This window comes from Cetorhinus maximus, chromosome 7 (assembly GCF_964194155.1).
Source record: "Cetorhinus maximus chromosome 7, sCetMax3.hap1.1, whole genome shotgun sequence".
Classification (NCBI taxonomy): domain Eukaryota; kingdom Metazoa; phylum Chordata; class Chondrichthyes; order Lamniformes; family Cetorhinidae; genus Cetorhinus; species Cetorhinus maximus.
In genome coordinates this window covers 47,598,045-47,615,967 of record NC_135885.1, presented here as the reverse complement: position 1 = coordinate 47,615,967, position 17,923 = coordinate 47,598,045, and positions in this window count along the sequence as shown.

Here is a 17,923-nt window from a genome sequence, read left to right as displayed (position 1 = left end):
TGGGTCTAGTGAAGTGCCGGCCCATGATGGCTCACTGTGGCTCTTCAGCGGCATGCGCAGGAGCCCCAGCTGCCCCTTCTTCATGAGGGAGCTGCTCTTCCCTCTGATAGCCAGACGCCTCTATCACTCTCTTCTCCTTTGTCTCCACTCTCTGTAAACCATGAAGCATATAGCTAGGTCACCAGGCTCCATGCTCCTGATGTACTCCTCCTGCAGGATGAAAGAGAGAGATGCGTGGGTTAGCATTAGTCTCCTAAGGACCTCTCATGGTTACGTGTGTGTGGCTCTGGATCTGTCTTAATGCCTCTTAACGCATGCCCGGAGAGTGCTGGCCACCACGTGGATGGCTGGAGTTTATTGCGCTGCATGGCTGTCCGAAAGCTCACCCACCTCTGCCCCACTCCACCTGGCCGATTGGCAGCAGCTTTGCCCACTGGACTGCATGCTGTGCTCTCAGCTCAGGCACAGGCATTCTCCTAACCCACACTGCAAGGCTGCACTGTTAGCTTGAACCATGGAGGTGACTGGTCCAAAACTAAATGATGACATTGCAAGGGGCTGTGAGTGACTCCACCAGTGACTGCTCCATGGCCAGCTTTCTCAAGAAGATTGTACAATGTGCCCAGTCGTCCAACTGTTCTGCAGCCCACTAAAACACTCATTAGTTTGCTGTCTGTGCCTGAGGAATGAAAAGTTCAGCAGCATTTGGTGGCAATTTCATGCCTCGGCGTTGCTTGAGTGGGCAGATATGCCCGACTCCAAGCATGTCAATGTGGCTGCACCTGAACTGTCTCAGCTGTGGAGGAATGGTCACTTTATACAAGATTTCCCTAATGCACGGCCGCTTCTCTCACCCACATACCCTAACCCTGGCTCGTGCTTGTGTACTACCACCAGACCGTGCTGCCCTGCGCCTTCCCTACCACTCGCCCCAAACGCAGTGCAGCCCTTGCCTTGCCACCGCATTGTCAGTCAACTGGGAAAAAGCAACTTGCCTGTGCCCTCGCTTGAATGTGCGATGCCTCTTTCTTGAAGTCGAATGGCTGACCCTCGCGAGCATTGTGAACCGAAGGATTGTGAACCTTTGATATTCTCTACCGTAGAGAACTGTGGACGCTCAGTCATTGAGTATATTCAAGCCAAATGTTGATAGAATTTTGGATACTATGGGAATCAAGGGATATGGGAACAGTGCAGGAAAGTGAAGCTGAGGCAGAAAATCTTCTAAATAGCAGAGCAGGCTTGAAGGCCTGAATGGTCTACTCTTGCTCCTATTTTTCATCTGATGTTCTAAGAACCAGGAGGGCACCATGAGGATGGGGAAGAAGGAAATCCAAAGATAGATGAGCAATTAGTAGAGAGAAAATGAGAGGGGTGAGGAACTTTGATTCCACCAATAGCTGATAGTAATTCACTGAAATTGCACTGACAGCTACTTGTAGAATGGTCTCTATCGCTGTGTAACTGGTAGTAATAGGTTTAATGACACTGTATCCTATCCATAACCAGTATTAATCCTATAATCAGTTGGCCTGAAATGATAACCAAATGTGCATTCAGGTTCTCCAATTGATGCCTCTTTTTATGAACTCCTGTCTCCTTGGACGCATATTTGGACTCAGGAGCCATGTGAAGGTAACAACTCAGAACTGAGAAACACACTTAGAGCTGATCTGTACTTGGACTTTACATGTCAAGGCTGACCTGAAGCATCCAAGAGTTCTCACAAAGGGCAACGGGCTCAGCGTTTGGGTATCTCAGCTCAGCGCCAACACTTCTAAACCACTCCCTGAGCTCAGTCTCAATAAAGGAGAGTTTCTTATAGAAATGGAGGACAGAATCTTCCGGTTGGCGTGCAGGGGCGGGCTCGACACGTCAACGCGTAAAATGACGTGTGAAGACATTGGGCATGCGTCCCGACGTCATCGCGATATTTCGTTCGGCGGGTGTGCGCTGGAGTCGGCTGCGCGCCCGCCAAAATGTCAATGGCCTTTAAAGGCCATTAAGGATGTAATTAAAGTATCTGAGAAGGCCAAGCGGCCTTCGCATTTTTCAGGAAACCTCATCCACCGCCGGCATGAGGTTTCCTGAAGCTTTAATAAAATCAATAAATTAATTTTCCCACCTTCACAAACATGTCCCAACTCATGTGACACTGTCACATGAGGGGGCATGTTTGAATAAATTTTTACATCATTTATTGAACTGTTTTATTATCTATTCAATCTCCCTGAGGCAGCTCTTTGCCTCAGGCAGATTTCTGCACTCTTTCACGTGCATGCACGAAAGAGCGCAAGCCCCGGCTCTCCCTCCTCCCCACCCCCCCGCCTGCACAGGTAGCGCTGAGCACTACCGGCTGCTTGTTATGCCGGGCGGGCCTTAATTGGCCCGCCTGCGTAAAATGGCGGCACACAGCCAACCGAGGCCGGCGATCGGCTCTGTGCCCACCCCCGCCTGCTCCCACTCAGCCCACCTGCCATAGGAAAAGTCCAGGCCATAGAAATTGCATGACAGGGTGAGACCATTTGGCCCTGATGCTGGCCTTCTCTGCTGTAAGCCCAATGCTCCTCTTCAAAGATTTATCCAATTCCCTTTGCAATAAAATTTTAGGTCCTACCTAAATAGGCACATGTGATAAGATTTCCCCTTTCCTAATATGGGAAAGCTGGGTGCCATGGCCAGCCCAATCTCCATCTCACCCTGGTGCCCTCACACCCCAAGCCTTGATTCCCAAGTTTCTTATCAATTAAATTAAAAATTAGTTTATGAGGCTTCCACAGTAACCTATTCAGGGCGGCTCCTGGCACCTGCCCTGTTTATTGGTGACTATTAGTCTTGCCACTTATAGCTGGAGGCATCATTTGACTACACGATGTCAGATGCCTGATTCATTCACAGGTTTATTAGCATGTGCACTGAGGGAGAAAAACTCATTCATAAAAGTTCACTCATAAAAATTGCACCAACTGATCATGTGACCTCTGTTTTGCCTTTCCCTTTGATTTTTTGTAAGTTGGGCATCTTCATTCGTGGTTTCACACCAGCAGCTGTTGTCTGATTATCCCTGAGAAGCAGGAGTCCACCTGTGAGCAAATGAAGAAGGGAGAGTAAGAGCGCGGAGCGATTTGTAGAGGGAAAGCTAGAGGTCAGAGGAACTTTGATTCCAACAATAACTGATAGTAACATATTGAAATTGTGCTAATACATAATAATAAGGTTGGCAATGCTTAGATTCCCTATGTAGCGAGGAGCAATCTCTATATGCATATATCTATATGTGATTGATAGTAATAGGTATAAGGTCCCAATATTCTACCTGTCACCAGTAGCAACCCTATAACCTGCAGATATGCATCCTTGAAAGGGACTTGGATATATACTTGAAAAGAAAAATATGTTGATCTATGGGGCAAGAGAAGGGGAATGGTTCTAATTATATATCTCTTTTAAAGACCTGGCACAGGTAGTATGGGCCAAGTGGCCATCTCCTGTGCTGTATCATTTTATAAAGCTACAGCTGTATGAGGTACAGTCAGGCTCCTTGTCCATGACATGTTTAATAGGAACAAAAACAGAAAATTCTGGAAAAATTCAGCTGGACTAATGGCAGCTGTGGAGAGAAAAAAAAACAGAGTTAACATTTCGAGTCCATATGACTCTTCTTCAGAGTTAAAAAGAAGTAAGAATGTGATGAAATTTATACTGTTTAAGAGGTGTGGAGCAGGTGAAGCTGGATAGAAGGCCAGTGATAGGTGGGGGCTAAGGAGAGATTGACAAAGATGTCATGGACAAAAGGACAAAGGGGTGTTAATGATAGTGCTACTGGCTAAAGGAGGTGCTAATGGTGGCATTAAGGTCAGAAAGCAGAATGTGGTAATAGCAGGACTATAGTAATAGTATAGTAATAGTAAGCACTCTGGAAAGAACAACAAGAGCAAGTGACAGATGGCCCTAGAGGGGGTGGGGTAGGGAGAGGGGACAATGGTGGGAAAAAAGGTTGAAAATAGGATAAAAGGTAGGGATAAAAGCATTAATAAAAATAAGTGGATAAAAAATAAAAATTAAAAAATTAAAATGAATATTGAAAAAAGTGGGGATGAAAAAAGGGGGTGAGGATGGAGGATAGAGTTCATGGTCTGAAGTTGTTGAACTCAATGTTAAGTCTGGAAGGCTGTAAAGTGCTCAATCGGAAGCTGAGGTGCTATTCCTCCAGTTTGAGTTGAGCTTCACTGGAACATTGCAGCAGGCCAAGGATGGACATGTGGGCATAAGAGCAGGATGAGGTGTTGAAATGGCAAATGACAGGAAGGTCATGCTTGCGGACAGACCGAAGGTGTTCCGCAAAGCGGTCACCCAGTCTGTGTTTGGTCTCTCCAATGTAGAGGAAACCGCATTGGGAGCAGCGAATGCAGTAGACTAAATTGAAGTAGGTGCAAGTGAAGCGCTGCCTCATCTGAAAGGAGTGTTCGAGCCCTTGGAAAGTGAGGAGGGCGGAGGTAAAGGGGCAGGTGTTGCACCTTCTGCGATTGCATGGGAAGGTGTCATGGGAGGGGGGATGAGGTGTTGGGTTGATGGAGGAGTGGACCAGGGTGTCCCAGAAGGAACAGTCCCATTAACTCTGTTTTTTTTCTCTCCACAAATGCTGTTAGACCTGCTGAGTTTTTCCAGAATTTTCTGTTTTTGTTTGAGATTTCTAGCATCTGCAGTATTTTGCTTTTATCCACATGTTTAATAGGCCTGGATTCTCTCCCTGTCTCCTGAGACTCTAGTTCCATGTGAAGGGACAACTCTGAATTGGGAAGCTCCTCAGAGTCAATCTGTACTTGGACTTCAGACATTGAAACTGACCAACATAAACCAACTTGAACCAAACCTTGAGATCGCGCAAAGGGCATCCGACACATTGTCCTAAGTTCAGCTCAGCACCAACATTTCGGAATCACTCTCTGGGCTCAGTCTTAAGAAAGGTGAACTTTCATAGAATTATGGAAATTGCAACATGGGTGGAGACCATTTGATCCCCAGTGTTGATGAATTCTCCTATAACTCCATGCCCCCAGGTCCCTTTATAATTCCCCTTTTCAAATACTTATCACATTCCCTTTTAAATTATTTTTTTTGCCTCTGCCTCAATAGCTTCTCACGGTGAAGCATTCCAAGATCTGATGGCCCTCATTTCAAGAACCTTCCTTCTCCCTTGGTTCTTCCAGTGAGTGTCTTTGGTCTCTGTTCCTTTGTTCTCCATTTGGCCACAGTGGAAACAATCTTTCTCTATTTCCTCAAAGTACAGTCCTAGGTTTCACTCATGTCTTCACTGGCTGCTTCTCTCACAGCACCGCTCCCACTTACCACAATGCTACTGCTGTTGCTCCTAAATCTGCAGAAAATGCTGAACCCCCAACCCCGACTCCCAATCCAGTCTCATTCTCTCTTGCTGACTCCTATTCCACATTCTCCCACTCTTCCCGTTGAGACCTCATCCCCAACACTTTGTTCCCAATTCTCCTTCTCTACCCCATTCCCTTATTTTCTAGCTCCCCCCCACTCCCTCATCCTCAGACCAACACTCTATTGTCACTCTCTCATCAAAGCCAGGCCCTGACTATTCTCTTCCCCGCTACAAGCCAAATTCCTTGCCCCCAGTTCATGTTCATCCTAGTCCCATACGCCTCTCAATTGCTAAACTTGCAGTTGGTAAAGGAGGAGACCAGAAGTCAATCTTTGCTCAGTTTTAGATTTATTCGCAAAATGAGATATTACAAATATATAGTTCCTCATCCTACAACCTACTCATTTTATAGGTGCACAAGTAATCATCCAATGAATGTCCCCTACCTGTAGACACTTAACCTTAATGTATACAATACCCAATCTGTCTCTCCCCAACCCTACTCAATTCAACTCACCTCCTGACTGTCTCTCTCTCTCCCCACTAGCCAGTTCTTTGTCTGGTCACCCCTAAGCAGAGGCTGGCTCTCTGCAGCACTCAGTTGAGGGGGGAATAGGGGGGTGATGCGTCACATTCTTTGAGTCCCAACCATTGACATTACTGGGTGGAGTGTGTGGGGTGCAGGGTTGGGTGGATGTGTTGGTGGAGAGCAGCTGCTAGAATAGGAATATATGATCTCAGTCTGTGAGCAGATCCATGTCCCATTCCGGGACACTCATCAGCAACTTAGGAGGATTGGCAATGCTATAGAGTAATTTTGTAGAGGGGTCCTTCAACAGGTATTAGGTCCCTAATAACCATATTCAGAGGGCCGATTGGCTGTCTTGACACCTGCCCAGGACTAACACTTGTACAGGCTGAGCGCAAGCTGTCCCGCTGCTAAATTGGTCTGTTTCGTGCCCTTTGAATGACTGGCACAAGGCATACCAATTCCTTACAGCATTGACTTTGTCACATTTCAACTCGTCACTTTCAAATATCTATATATCAGCAGGGAACTTGCCCTCACAACTCGCCATAATCTTATTGTTTATTGAGAGAATTTTAGTCTCTGTTCTATTCCTTCAGTCTTATCATTTACTCTATTAATTACATTTTTTGGTTGTATGTTTGGGACAGGCTCATATCATAAGGCTTGAAAGTTTTAATATAAAGAATGAATGTATAAAGCTCATACAGCTACAATGTGTCTGAACATGTGTGTGTTGTTGGGGAGGAGCACAAAGGAAGAAACAATTGTCAGGATGAATTTGGGGAGATCAGTTCTGGCCTGTGCTACAGCTGAGCAAAGAGCTTTAACAGTGCCAAATACAAAACACAGGGCAATCAATATTCTAGTTTATATCACAAGTAATGAGTGGTTGCATTTCATCAGTAAAATATGAAATCGCATTTTCATTGCCAAAACACCATCAAAGTTTCTTGTGGTAATATTTCTATTTCAGTCCCACTTTGCAGCCTATTACATGCTTTCTGTCTATGGCACTCTAAGTAATCACCTTGGCAAGCACAAAATATATTAAAGAAATAAACTAGCTTTAAGTATAAGTTTGACTCAGTAGCAGCATTCCTGTTTTGAAGTCAGAACTTTGTGGGTTCAAGTCTAACTGCAGGATTTCAGCACGTAACCATCTTGGCTGACACTTCAGTGCAGCACTGAAGGAGAAATGAGATGTTTCAGATGAGATGTTAAGCCCAGACCTCTTCTACCTGTTCAGGCGGATGGAAAAGATTCTGCTATTTGAAGCTGAGCAGGGGTGTTCTGGTGTCCTGGCAAGCATTCATCTTATTCAACATCACCAAAACAGATTAACTGGCCATTTACCTTATTACTCTGTTGTGTGCGCATTCAATGTCACATTTGCCTCTAACATACCCTGAGAATGTAAAAGGAGTGATTATAAATGCAAGTTCTTTCTTTTGAACTGCAGACAAATAAAATCTGGTATTATTTAATTTACACATAAACTTGCCAATAAAATGTGTAGAAAGACCTTTCCCCAGGCTCCATACTTTAAAAACTGTTAATCTGTAACATCTTCTAGCCCTGATGAAAGGCTGAAACAGTGGTCCTAATGCCACTGAGAGGTGTTGGTCTTAAAAGTGAGGTGAGGAGTTTCAGATGGAAAACCCGGACGTCCGAGTTTCCCCACACGCTGAGGAGTTTTAACTCCATCATGTGTGCCTTTTTCTCCTGGCAGGATCACCGCCCGCAAGTCAGCCTGATTACAAGACTTGGCTCCCTGTTGGGCGGGGAGCACTCTGGATCAGGCACAGGGGAGCAGGATTGGGAGTAGGAGCGTAAGCAGGTAAGGAACCAGCAATGTGCTGCTGGGAGTGTTAGGACAGAGGTGGATCCAACCCCTAATCCCGTTGGGATCTTTGGATTGGGGGTAGATCTGAAGGTGAGAGGTGTGGGCTCTGATGGCAAGGTGATATGATGATGGGAGAAGCTCCAATCCCGGGTGAAAGAGCAAAGGGACCTGGGTGTTTCTGTGCATAAGTCATTGAAGGTGGCCAGACAGGTTGAGGGCACGGCCAATAAAGCATACAGTATCTAGCCTTTATTGTTAGGGGCATAGAGTACAAGAGAAAGGAGGTTATGTTAAACTTGTATAAAACACTGGTTCAGCCTCAAGTGGAATATTGTGTCCAGTTATGGGTGCCTCACTTTAGAGAGATGTGAAGGCTTTTTATAGAATGAAGAAAAGATTAATGAGAATGGTTCCAGGGTTGAGGAACTTCAGTTATGTGGATAAATTGGAGGAGTTGGGACTGCTTTCCTTGGAGAAGAGAAGGTTGAGAGGAAATTTGGCAGGTATTCAACATCATGAGGAGTCTCGATAGAGTAGATAGGCAAAAATTATTCCCACTGGTGGATGATCAAGAATGAGGAGGCACAGATTTAAGATAATTGGCAAAAGAAGCAATGGAGACATGAAGAGAAATTTATTCATGCAGTGAGTGGTTTGGATCTGGAATGCACTGCCTGAGAGTGTGATGGAGGCAGGTTCAATTGAAGCATTCAAGAGGGAATTGGATTATTATCTGGAAAGGAAGAATGTGCAGGGTTACGGGGAGAAGGTGGGGGAATGGCTCTAGGTGAATTGCTCATTTGGAGAGCTGGCACAGACAGCTAGCCTCCTTCAGTGCTGTAAAAATTCTGTGATGTCCCCGATTTCTGACCCAGGTGTGGGTAGCAATCATGGACGCCTCTGACCCCTGACCACAGGGAGGGCGGTATCCACTCCTCAATCATGTGGTGTCTTTAGGGTGCAAGAGACCCAATGATGGTGGGGGGGTGGGGGGAGGGTGGGTACAATGGTGGGGGTGGGCACCAGTGGCAGGGAAGAAGTACTCCTTTTCCTCCCTGGCACACAAGCAGTGCAGCAAACCCTTTCCCCAAAGTACTCCTCACCTCACTCAAGCCAACAGGGCTTCTGATGTCTGGGAATAAACCTAGCCAGCCAAGGTTAAACCTGTAAGGCAGGTTAAATTTGTGTCCCCCGCCGAACCTCATTTTAATATTTAATTGGCCATTCCACCTCCTTAAAATGGTTTGGTTGTCCACTCTGTTTTGCCTCTATTTAACCTCTATTAGTGGGTGGATTGGGTATGGGTTTGAGACCCCAGTCCACCTGTATTTGGGGGTTAAAATTGCCCCCATTAACTTTCTTTTTGCTCTCTCCAGGGATGCTACCTGACCTGCTGAGTGTTTCCAACATTTTCTATTTTTATTTCAGATTTCTGGCATCCACAATATTTAGCTTTGTTTTAGGTACAAAGGACACCTTTGTTGTGCCCCAACCAGAGCAAGCAGATAGATAAGTAAAAGCCAAAACTAGTTTTTTAACCAGATGCTGATGCCATGAAGCCTCAGGATAGCAACACCACTGCTCAATTATTATTGTTTTCCCAGAACTTTTCTTTCTACCCTTAAAATTCTTGGATTTGAAACTTTTGAACTCAAAACACACAGATCAAGTCCAGTATGTGGTGACTGCTGTAAACATTTATGATTAACACATGTTTGGAATTGTACATCAAACCCTAACAAAGAGCTAACAAGAAATATCAACTATTTTACAGGCTGCCAAACATGGTCGATATTAGAAGATTCCTTCATTCTGCAGTCCTTATTTCATGTGTGAGGCTGGGCATTGGCATTGAATACCATTCAACTCAATCATTTTTAACTTGTTGCGTACTTGTCTAAGATGTGTGCCAAAATTTAATAAATAATAAACTATTGTATTTCTGTGTTTGTTTGCAGCTACATTTAATGAGATGTATGAATTATCGTGCTTGTTCAGCAGCTAATGTATGCTATTATATTGATAGATTTATTTCTGCACTGAACTAGTTCTGGCCACCGCACCTTAAGAAAGATAATTTGTCCTTGAAGGGAGTGCAGGCTAGATGACCAGAATGATACCTGAACTACAGGGTTAAGTTACATGGAGAGATTACACAAACTAGGGTCATATTCCTTGCAATTTAGAAGGTTTAGAGGGAGTTGATCAAAGTTTTCAAGCTATTAAGGGGAACAGATAGGTTAGATAGCAAAAAGCTGTTACTGCTGGTTCGGGGGTCCATGAGGAGAAAGCAGGCCTAAAAATTAGAGCCAGACCTTTCAGGAGTGAAATTAGGGGCAGGATGTTGAGGTTGGCGAGCAGGGGGGGGGGGGGGGGGGGGGGGGGCCACTCGCCGACGCATAAAAGGACGCGGAATGACGTCAGGCGGAACTCCCAACGTCACCCTGCATCATTTCAATTTTAAGGTCGGCGGGGGCACAGCAAAATCAGCTGTGCACCCGCCGACCTGTCAACAGCCAATTGAGGCCATTTAAAAACTAATTGAACTAGTTAAAGGACCTGCCCGTCCAACATTAAGGTTGGCGGGCAGGCCAGGAGCCCTGGCAGGCTTCAGAGAAAGCATGAAACCTCATCCACGGGCAGGATGAGGTTTCATGTAGGTTTTTAAAAATTTAATATAAGTTTAATTAAAAGTGATGGACATGTCCCAACTCGTGTGACAGTGTCAAATGAGGGGACATGTCAGGGAAATTTTATTTTTCTACATTTAACATTTTAAAATTTGGCACCGATCTCCCTGAGGCTTTACTTAGCCTCAGGGAGCGCGAAAGAGCGCACTCTTAGCTTATGGAATCCTGCCCACCCCCCCAAGCTGACACAGGGAGCGCAATAGCCCTTTCTGGTGGACGTCACACTGGGCAGGCCTTAATTGGCCCGCCCACGTAAAATGGCAGCGCGCCCCCAATTGGGGGCACCAATCGGAGGCGCGCCCACCCGTGTCCGCTCCTGAATATCCCCCCGATGGGGGAAAAATCTGCCCCAGGAAACACTTCTATACACAAAGAGTGGTAGAATTTGGAACCGTTTCACAAATGGCAATTGTTGCTAGGTCAATTATTAATTTTAGATCTGAGATTGATAGGTTTTTGTTCATCAAAGTTGTTAGAAGATATGAGGCAAAGGAAGGTATATGAAATTAGATTGTAGATCAGCCAGATTTTATGGCTCCCCCATCGGATGTGATTTTGACAGGGGTTGGGAGGCACATCAAATATGTCGGCTATCTCGTCCACCACCTTCCCGCCTAACCCAGAATATGATGGGTGGGTAAGTGACCTGTTAACCCCCCCCCCCGCCCTTTGGGGTCCTTAAGTGGCCAATTAAGGGGCAATTAAGTGCTCAATTCCGCCTCTGCAGCCATAATATGGTTGGCAGTGGAATGCGGATGAGAGTGGGCAGTGTGCTTTTTCACCAACTGAGGTGAATAAGCAGGAGGGAAGGGTGGTACTTCCTCTGGGGGTGCCCTGTGCGCATCGGGGGCACCATCCTAAGATGGTACCACAATTTTGTGTCTCCCCCCACCCCCCCCTCTCCCACTACCCGGTTTTCAAAACCCAACATGCCCAAGCTCCCTAATCCTCCCTAGGTGTCCAATCCCTCCCTGCCCAAAAATCCCAGATTTACCTGAGTCCTGGGTCCATGATGTCTTCTTCGTGGGATTGCTTGCAGTCCCAGCAGTGCCCACTACTGAGTTCTGGCACTGCGCGGGGTCTACAAGAGTTGCTGGCCAAGCAGATTGGCTAGCAGCTCTCGAGGGCGGGACTTCCTTCCACTGAGGGGCGGAAGTCCCACGCTGTGTTTGTTAAGGCCACCCATAGCGTATAATCCTGTGGGGTAGCCTTTTTTAAAGGCAATTAGTTTGCGAGCAATACCTCTCACTCCCCTGTAGAATTCACCCCAGGATCTCATTGAGTCACAGGGCAGGCTTGAGGGGCCAATGGCCTCATTCTGTTCCTATGTTCCTAAGTTTTTGTTACTCTTTCATGAGATGTGGCTAGGCCAGCATTCGTTGCTTATCCCTGGCTGCCCTTGAGAAGATGGTGGTGATGGTGAGCCACCTTCTTGAACCACTGTAGTCCATCTGGTGCAGGTACAACCACAGTGCTGCTGGGAAAGGAGTTCCAGGATTTTGATCCTGCAACAGTGATATAGTTCCAAGTCTGGATGGTGTGTGTGACTTGGAGGGGGGACTTGCAGGTGGTGATGTTCCCATGCATCTGCTGCCCTTGTCCTAGGTGGCAGAGGCCGCGGGTTTCAGAGGTGCTGTCAAAGGAACTTCGGTGAGTTGCTGCAGTGCTTCATGTAAATGGTACACAATGCTGCCATTGTGCACCATTGGTGGACGGAATGAATGTTTAAGTTGGTATAAGGGGTGCCAATAAAGTGGACTGCTTTGTCCTGGATGGTGTTGAGCTTCTTCAGTATTGTTGGAGCCGCACTTATCCAGGCAATTGGAGAATACCCCATCACACTCCTGACTTATGCCTTGTAGATGGTGGACAGGTATTGGGGAGTCAGGTGGTGAGTTACTGTTGCAGAATCCCCAGCCTCTGACCTGCTCTTGTAGTCACAGGATTTATATGGCTAGTCCAGTTCAGTTTCTGATCAATGGTAACCCCCAAGATGTTGATAGTGGGGGAGTCAGGGAGATGGGTGGATACTTTTTATTTGGAGATGGAAGGAACACCATTGATGAAACAGCATATTTTTGGGCCTAGGACACTTCCTAGAGGAACTCCTGTAACAATTTTTATTTTCGATTTCCAGCATCTGCAGTATTTTGCTTTTAACCTCTAACAATGTCTTGGGGTTGAGATGATTGACCTGCAACAACCACAACTATCTTCCTTTGTACGAGGTATGACTCCAACCAGTGGAGAGTTTTCTCCCTGATTCCCATTGGCTCCAGTTTGCTAGGGCTCCTTGATGCCACACTCGTTCAAATACTGCCTTGATGTCAAGGACAGCCACTCTGTCCTCACCTCGGGAGTTCAGTCGTTTCTTGACATCACATGTAGTGAATTGTAGGGAATTCTCTTCCTCACTTAGGGACCCTCTGCACTCAATTTTGTGACACCAAAATTACAAATGCATGACTTGAGCAGAATAACCAGCCAAACAAGTTTCTTCTGATAACTCACAGTCACTTCATTGAATTATCCACAATCCTTAGATAAGGGTTACATTCAACAATCACAATTATGTTACCCAGGACCCTATCCTGTTAGAGGCTAAACTGCCCTCTCATCACCACTCCTAGCTTAATTACTTTACCCAGGGCCCTGTCCTCTTAGAGTCAAAACCCCCTTATTCCAATCTTAATTTCCGAACTTATTACTTACAATCATAGACTCATAGATGTTTACAGCACAGAAGGAGGCCATTCAGCCTATCATGTCCGCGCCTGTCAACAAAGATCTGACTACACTAATCCCATTTTCCAGCACTTGTCCTATAGCCCTGGAGGTTATGGCAACGTAAGTGAACATCTAAATACTTCTTAAATGTTACGAGAGTTTCTGACACAACCACCGATTCAGGCAGTGAGTTCCAGACTCTCACCACCCTATGAGTGAAAAAATTTCTCCTCAGCTCCCCTTTTCACCTTTTACCTCTTACCTTAAATCTATGCCCCATGGTTATCGACCCATCTGCTAATGGAAAAAGTGCCTTCCTATCCACCCTATCTATGCCCCTCATAAACTTATACACCTCTTTCAGGTCCCCTCTCAACCTTCACTGCTCTAAGGAAAGCAACTCCAGCCTATCCAATCTTTACTCATAGCTCAGACCCTGCAGCTCAGGCAGCATCCTGATAAATCTCCTCTGCACCCTCTCCTGTGCAATCACATTCTCCCTATAATGTGATGACCAGAACTGCATGCTGTACTCTAGTTGTGGCCTAACCAGCATTTTATACAGTTCCAGCATAACCTCCCTGCTTTTGTGTTCTACGCCTCAGCTAATAAAGGCAAGCATCCCATATGCCTTCTTAACCACCTTATCTATCTGCCCTGCTACCTTCAGGGATCTGTGGACATGCACACCAAGGTCCCTCTGATCTTCAGCACTTTCCCAGGTCCTACCATTCATAGTGTAATCCCTTGCTTTGTTAGCCCTCTCCAAGTGCATTACCTCACACTTTTCCGGGTTGAATTCCATTTGCCAGTGCTCTGCCCACCTGACCAGCCCATTGATATCTTCTTGCAGTTTATGGCTATCCTTCTCACTATTTACCACCCTACCAATTTTTGTGTCATCCGCGAACTTCTTGATCATATCCCTTACATTTAAGTCCAAGTCATTTCTGTACACCACAAACAGCAAAGGCCCCAGCACCAAGCCCTGTGGAACTCCACTGGAAACAGACTTCCAGTCACAGAAACATCCCTCTACTATCACCCTCTGCTTCCTGCCTCTCAGCCAATTTTGGATCCAAAGTGCCACTTTGCCTTGGATCCCATGGGCTCTTACTTTCTTGACCAGTCTGCCATGAGGGACCTTGTCAAAAGCCTTGCTAAAGTCCATGTAGACCACATCAAATGCATTACCCTCATCAACACTCCTGGTTACCTCCTCAAAAAATTCAATCAAATTTGTCAAACATGACCCTCCCTTAATAAATCCATGCCCACTATCCCTGATTAATCCGTGTCTCTCCAAGTGCAGATAAATTCTGTCCCTCAGAATTCTTTCTAGCAACTTCCCCATCACTGAGGTTAGACTGACTGGCCTGTAATTTCCTGGTCTGCCCCTTTCTCCCTTTTTTAATAATGGGACAACATTAGCAGTCCTCCAGTCCTCTGGCACCTCACCTGTGGCCAGAGAGGATTTGAAAATTACTGCCAGGGCCCCTGATATCTCTTCCCTTGCCTTCCTCAAAAGCCTGGGATACGTCTCATCCGGGTCTCTGGATATATCCACTTTTAAGGCCCTTAAACCCGCTGGTACCTCCTCTCTCTCTCTATGTTAATTTCCTCTAATATTTCTCAGTTCTTCACCCTGATGTCTATACCTGTGTCGTCCTTTTCTATTGTGAAGGCCGATGCAAAGTATTCATTGACGACTGCACCCACGTCTTCCAGGTCCACACACAGATTACCTCTATGGTCCTTAATTGGCCCTACTCTTTCCCTAGTTATTCTCTTGCTCTTTATATATTTAAAAAACCCCTTTGGGTTTTCCTTTATTCTACCCACCAATGCTTTCTTGTGAATTCTCTTAGCTTTCCTAATTTCCTATTTAAGCTCCCCCCTGCACTTTTTATACTCCTCTGAGGACTCTGCCATATTGAGCCCTCGGTATCTGCCATAAGCTTCTCTTTTTTTCTTAACCCTAACCTTTATGTCCCTTGACATCCAGGGTTCTCCAGGCTTGGTCCCCCCTTTCTCGTTATGTGAACATATTCGCCCTGTACTCTCACTATTTCCTCCTTGAATGCCTCCCACTGCTCTGACACAGTTTTATCAGCAAGTAATTGCTCCCAGTCCACTTGGGTCAAGTCGTATCTCACCTTATTAAAACTAGCCTTTCCCAGTTTAGAAATTTTATCCCCAGCCCAACCATATTCTTTTCCATAACTATCCTAAATCTAACTGAGTTATGGTCACTATCTCCAAAATGCTTCCCTACTGATATGCCTTCCACCTGCCCGGGCTCATTTCTGAATACTAGGTCCAGAACTGTCCCCTCCCTTGTTGGGCTTTTTATGTACTGGCTAAAAATGTTCTCATGGATGCAACTTAAGAATGTTTTTCCTTCCCTACCTTACACATTTAAACTATGCCAGTTAATATTTAGGTAATTAAAATCCCCTGCTATTACTGCCTTATTATTCTTCTACTTCTCTGAAATTTGATTGCATATTTGATCCTCTATCTCTCCCTGCCTATAGTACACACCCAACAACATGTTTGCCCCTTTTGTGTTTTTTACTTCCACCAATATGGCCTCATTTGATGATCCTTCCAAGATATCATCCCTTGTCACTGCTATAATTGATTCTTTGATCAATATTGTGACCTTCCCTTCTCTTCTATCCCCCTCTCTATCTCACCTGAATACCCTATGAGCAGCAATGTTGAGCTACCAAGCCTGCCCTTCTTTTAGCCAAGTCTCAGTCATAACTATGAAATCATGCTCCCACGTGCTCATCTGTGCCCTCAGCTCATCTGTTTTATTCCTCAGGCTCCTTGCATTAAAATATATTCCATTTAGCCTTGCTAAATTCACTTCTTTCTTATTTAGCCTATGTTTCCTTTGCTTTCCAGACTCATTTACTAACATTTTAACTTCTAATTCCATTTCAGCTTGTCTCCCCTCTGAACTACTTTTCAGGATCCAACCCCCCTGCCAATTTAGTTTAAATCCGCTCTAACAGGATTGGCAAACCTCTCCATGATGGTGTTGGTCCCGTTCCTGTTCAGATGTAACCCATCCAACTTGTGCAGGTCCCACCTCCACCAGAAACGGTCCCAATGCCCCAGGAATCTAAAGCCCTCCCTCCCACACCATCTCTCCAGCCAAGTATTCATCTGCTCTATCCTTCTGTTCCTATAATCACTACTGCTTGGCACTGGGAGTAATCCAGAGATTACTACCTTTGAAGTCCTGCTTTTCAATTTCCTACCTAACTCCCTAAAGTCTGCTTGCAGGACCTCATTTCTCTTTCTTCCTGTGCCATTGGTCCCAACATCGACCACAACCTCAGGCTGTTCACCCTCCCCCTTCAGAATGTCCTGCAGCCGTTCCGTGACATCCTTGACCCTGGCACCCAGGAGGCAACGTACCATCCTGGAGTCACGTCTAGCAGAAGCGCCTGCTTATTCCCCTCACTAATGAATTCCCGACCACTATTGCCCTTCCACACTTCTTTCTCCCCCCCCACCCCGAGCAGCTGGACCACCCACAGTGCCATGGCCTTTGCTCTGGTTGGCCTGCACAGAGCAAACATCACTCTTACCGTTTTCCAAGGCCGAAAAATGGTTTGCGAGCGAGATGCACTCGGGGGATTCCCTCACTACCTGCCTGGTCCCCTTCTTCTGTCTGGTGGTCACCTATTCTCTCTGCTTGCACTTCCTTAAGCTACGGGATGAACACGTTCTGAAACGTGCTATCCTGGAACCTCTCAGCTTCGTGAGAGCACGGTAGTGCCCCCAGCTGCCGCTCAAACTCCAGTCGGAGCCACCTCCTGTAATCATTGGTCATCCAGACCACCAAGAGCATCTAGGATTTCCCACATAGTGCAGGACGTTCAGATCACGGGAATGAGCTCCCCAGACATATCTTAACTAAATAGAATATGGACTCTTGCTTTTATTTTACCCTTGCTCTTACTTGAGTATAGACTAGATGCCAGATCCTCTAGATAGACTAGACCCTCTAGGTGCTGTTGACTTTTTTTTTGCAAAAATATACTTTATTCATAAAATATCTTCAACCACATTCCAAACCATTTCAAAAACACCATTACAAGGGTACAATCAGGTTCAACTTTTACAAAATGTATCACCAGGTGCATCAGTACAAACAATATTACAATAATTTACAGCCTTTCATTTTGAGCTGTACAGTCCGAGGGGATTTAAACAGTTCCCAGTCCCTCGGTGCGCTGTGGCAGAAAGGTCTTAGACAGCGACCTTTCCCCATTGCGCCTTTGCGGCAGCTGCCCCAAGCTTTAGTGCATCCCTCAGCACGTAGTCCTGGACTTTGGATTGTGCTAGTCCGCAACACTCGGTCGGGGACAACTCTTTGCGCTGGAAGACCAACAAGTTTCGGGCAGACCAAAGCGCGTCTTTCACCGAGTTGATGATCCTCCAGCTGCAGTTGATGTTTGTTTCGGTGTGTGTCCCTGGGAACAGCCCGTAGAGCACAGAGTCCTGTGTCACAGAACTGCTTGGGATGAACCTCAACAGCAACCACTGCATCTCTCTCCAGACCTTCTTTGCAAAGGCACAATCCACAAGGAAGTGAACAACGGTCTCTTCCCCACCACAGCCACCTCGAGGGCAACGTGCAGAGGGGGTGAGACTCCTGGTGTGTAGGAAGGATCTGACGGGGAGGGCCTTTCTCACCACCAGCCAAGCCACGTCTTGGTGCT